This window comes from Hakea prostrata, chromosome 4, assembly GCF_041222555.1.
Source record: "Hakea prostrata isolate BN-2017 chromosome 4, UWA_Hpros_2, whole genome shotgun sequence".
In the NCBI taxonomy this organism is placed as follows: Eukaryota; Viridiplantae; Streptophyta; class Magnoliopsida; order Proteales; family Proteaceae; genus Hakea; species Hakea prostrata.
In genome coordinates this window covers 32,831,263-32,835,939 of record NC_142603.1, presented here as the reverse complement: position 1 = coordinate 32,835,939, position 4,677 = coordinate 32,831,263, and positions in this window count along the sequence as shown.

Below are 4,677 nucleotides of genomic sequence, written 5' to 3'. Positions count from 1 at the left end.
TCTTCTTTTGTGAGTCGTATTCCCGTTACACTTGCGAAGTTGGATAGAGGACTAGTAATTAGTACTCCAACCAGATCCGTTGTTAGATTAGATGAAGTGGTTGAATCTTGTCCAAAGGGTTATTGCCGGTAGAACCCTTGAAGCCCGTCCGATCAAGTTAGACATGTCCGATTTTGATGTAATATTTGGAATTGATTGGCTATCTAAGTATGGTGCAGCTTATCCTTTGTTCGGAAAGGAAGGTACTGCCTTCATCCTACGAATGATAGTCCATTTGAGTATGAATGTAGTCGGGAGAAGTTGAGTAAGAAGATAGTGGCTGCCATCGCGAAAGTCGCAAAGTGGACTAAGAATGTTGGACTTCTTTTCCTCTTCTCGAGATGTCTCGGAAGGTGTGAAACGGTTGTCCCGATATCGGGTTGTCGTGGACTTTCCCGATGTTTTCCCCGATGATTTGTCCGGGTTTGCCTCCGCAGAGAGGGAGTTAGAATTTTCAATTGATCTAATTCCCTGGAGCAGCCCCGTGTCGGAAAGCTCCGCACCGGATGGCTCCGACCGAGTTGAAGGAACTTCAGACTCGCTTAAATGATTTGTCAAGCAAAGGGTTTATCCAACCAGTGTTTCACCGTGGGGAGCCCCGGTTTTGTTTGTGAAGAAGAAGGACGGTAGTATGCGAATGTGCATAGATTATCGGGAATTAAACAAGTTGACGATAAAAAATAAATATCCTCTCCCTAGGATCGACGACTTGTTTGATCAGTTGAAGGGTGCCTCTCGTGTTCTCAAAGATCGATCCGAGATCCTGGGTACCATCGCTAAGAGTAAAGTCCAATGATGTGTGCAGGATCGCATTTAGGACTAGATATGGGCATTATGAATTCCGAGTTATGCCTTTTGGTCTTACTAATGCACCGGCAACTGCTCATGGATCCGATGAATCGGGTATTTCAGGATGTCTTAGATAAATTTATCATTGTGTTTATCGATGACATTCTGATCTATTCAAAGGACGAAGAAGAACACGTTGGACATCCGAGTTTTGCCTTGCAGCGGTTGAGAGAGAAGAAGTTGTTTGCCAAGTTCAAAGCAAATGTGACTTTTGGTTACCTAAAGTTATGTTCCTAGGTCACATCGGCTTCGCCGACGGAATTAAAGTCGATCCCGCAAAAGTTCAAGTCGTGAATGATTGGGACCAACCTAAGTCACCACGGAAATTCAAGTTTTCTTGGTATGGCAGGTTATTATAGGCGCTTCATTGAGAATTTCTCCGTAATCTCAAAGACCTATGACAAAGCTTACTTAAAAGGAGTCAAGTTTGAGTGGAGCGAAGCTCGTGAAGAGAGTTTTCAAGAACTCAAGAAAAGGTTAACTAACACTCCCGTGTTGACGATACCAGATGACTCGGAGGTTTGATGCTGTATACCGATGCCTCTAAAGTTGGTTTGGGTTGCGTGTTGATGCAAAGATGGGAAGGTGGTAGCTTATGCTTCTAGGCGCTTGAAGAACTACGAGCATAATTATCCTACTCATGACTTGGAATTGGCAGCGGTGGTTTTTGCTCAAGATTTGGCGTCACTATCTTTATGGTGAAAAGATATCTATTTTCACCGACCACAAGAGTCTCAAGTATTTCTTTACTCAAAAGGAGTTGAATATGAGACAGAGAAGATGGCTAGAACTGGTGAAGGACTACGATTGTGATATTCAATATCATCCAGAAAAGCTAATGTGGTTGCCGATGCCTTAAGTAGAAAGAGTAATCGAGGAAGTGTGGTTCGACATGTCTCAAGAAGCCCTTATTGTTCTCCATAGTAAGATTTGGACTTGAGATTTTGCCGTAAAGTTCGGTGTCGTTTTGGCAGTCAGACGCTCGACCAAGTTTGAGGGACCGAATTGTTGCTCTACAGCTTGGCTGATCCGAACTGAAGAAAAAGATTGACTTGATCACTTCAAAGACTAAGGACGTGGAAGATTTCTCCCTAGCCTTTGATGGTGCTCTTGTTTTTAGAGGAAGAGTTTGTGTTCCCGCAGTGGAAGACCTCGTGGTTTAAATCTTGATCGATGCTCATCAGTCCATCTTTACTATTCATCCCGGAAGCGTGAAGATGTACCATGATATGAAAGGGTATTTTTGGTGGTCCGGCATGAAGAACGATGTGGAAGATTTCATCGCTAAATGTGGGACTTGTCAACGTGTGAAAGCTGTCCGGCAGCCTTCGTCTGCCTTTCGCAACCTCTTCCAAGCACCTAGTTGGAAATGGGAAGACATTGCTATGGATTTTGTCACCGGTCCGCCCCGATCCGGAAAAGGGAATGACTCGGTGTGGGTGGTAGTGGACCGATTAACCAAATCAGCACACTTCATTTCGATGAAGATCACCTATTCCATGGATAAGTTGGCCCGACTCTATGTTGATAATGTAGTGAGATTGCATGGTGTTCCGGTTAGCATTGTGTCGACAGAGACCCGAGGTTTACGTCGCGTTTCTCGGGAATAGCTCGCAGAAAGCTCTGGGTACTCACCTGAATTTGAGTATCGCTCATCATCCTCGCACCGATGGCCAATCGGAAAGGACCATACAGATTTTGGAAGATATGCTTAGAGCGTGTGTCATAGATATGAGTGGTAACCGGGATGACCACCTAGCCTTGGTGGAGTTTGCTTATAACAACAAGCTATCGCCTACTATTGGAATGGCCCCGCTTAAAGCTCGTATGGGAAGACTTGCGTAACTCCTCCGTATTGGGATGAAGTTGGGGAAAGGCGTGTTCTTGGCCCCCGATCTAATCGAAATCACCGGCACTATGGTGGATATGATTAGAGAAAGGATCAAAACCGCTGGCCTCGACGTAAGTCCTATGCGGATAAAAGAAGGTCCGACCTTGAGTTTCAAGTTGGTGAGCGTGCGTTTTTGAAAGTTTCGCCGATGAAAGGAGTCATGCGTTTCAATGTTAAGGGAAAACTCAGCCCTAGGTATATTGGTCCCTTTGACATTATTGAGAAGGTTGGACCAAAGAGCTTATCGGCTGGCTTTGCCCCTGCCTCTTGCTGGTGTGCATGATGTATTCCATGTATCTATGCTAAGGCAATGCTTGATAAGTGCAGAACAGCTGCTCAAAGATGAACCGGAAGGGTTGAGTGCGGATTTAACGTATGATGAAGAACCGGCGGAGATTTTGGACCGAAAGGACAAGCACTTGAGAAATCGGACTATACCTTTGGTGAAGATCAGATGGAAGAATCACTCTTTTGAGGAAGCATCTTGGGAGAAAGAAGATGAGATGCGGTCCAAGTATCCTCACCTTTTGGACCTTCAGTACGTTGTAATTTCGGGGACGAAATTTCTTTTAAGGAGGGAGGAATGTAATACCCCCCGTATTTCTAACCCGAGATCCGTATTCCAGTCCGAGAACCCGAAGGTCTAGTCGGGTGAACTTGTGGAGTATCCGGATTGAAGCCCATGATCCATACCAGGACCCATGGATCCGGATCCTATGTCCGAAAAGCCCGCCTTGGCCGGTGTGGGAAATTCGGAAGTCAAGTGTCGTTCAGAGATGTCCGGAATGAAGGTAAGATCTCCCCCATCTCTTATTTAGGGCTAGGTTGACCTTGGGTATCAACCCCCTAGTAAAAGCACCCTTGTATGGCAAATTACATGGGGCGGTTACTAGTGGCGGTCGCTTAACCTAAGCGACCGGCCCAAGCGACCGCCCGGTCTCTGCTGGGATTTTGCCCTATTTTGCCCCCTGCACTTCTATAAAAGGTAAACTCCGTCTCATTAACGATTATTTTATTCGTTATTTCTTATTTGGGAGTTAAGACGGCTGCGGGGAAGATCCGAAAGAGTCTCCGGATTACCGATGCTGGTTTGGAGGATCGCTCTCTTCTTCTCTCGACTTTCTCGGTGTGAGGTATTGAACTAACCCTTCGTTCTCTACTCTCTTATCTCCGTTAGTTTAATTTTATCCTTTTTCCTCGCCACCGTGATTACCCCCTGGTTATTCTTTACCCTTTTTTTTATCTCGCTGAGATGGAATAACCACAAACGGAACCCCGCTTCGTGAGATGGAAAATCCAATAAAGGAGAGGGTTAGGGATAATCCACCGATGATAGGGGATTGTTTTCTCTTACCCTTTTGGCTTAGGGAGTGTTTAATTCGAGACTTAGGATGAGATTACTCGAAAACCGGATTGAAATCGAGTAATCGAAGCCCGAGTTTCGGATTGAAGCTCACCGTTTTTGGGGCGGTCACTAGTGGCGGTCGCTAACCTAAGCGACCGGCACAAGCGACCGGTTGGTAAACAAAGTGACCAAATAGATTTCGGCTTTGATTCAATTTGGTTTATGTAACTTATATATTCTAATAACCCCGTGTTTAGGTGACTACCGCTTATAAGAAAAGTCTACTAATAATTGACCGGATTCCATTTTACGGACAAGTCAAAGATATGCAAAGTAAGGACAACTAATATCTTATCTATTTATGTATACTTCCAAAGATGTTGATTTAGAAATTGTTATTCTTAACTGTGACCAATATATACCGCCGTAGTTTCATATATATGTCATCATACTACCGCTGTTTACTTTAATTTCATGTTTACTTTGTGGTTTGTCATTGTTATGAGATGGTGGTAGTTGGTATATGATTAGCGATAATTGCGGTATTCCTTTT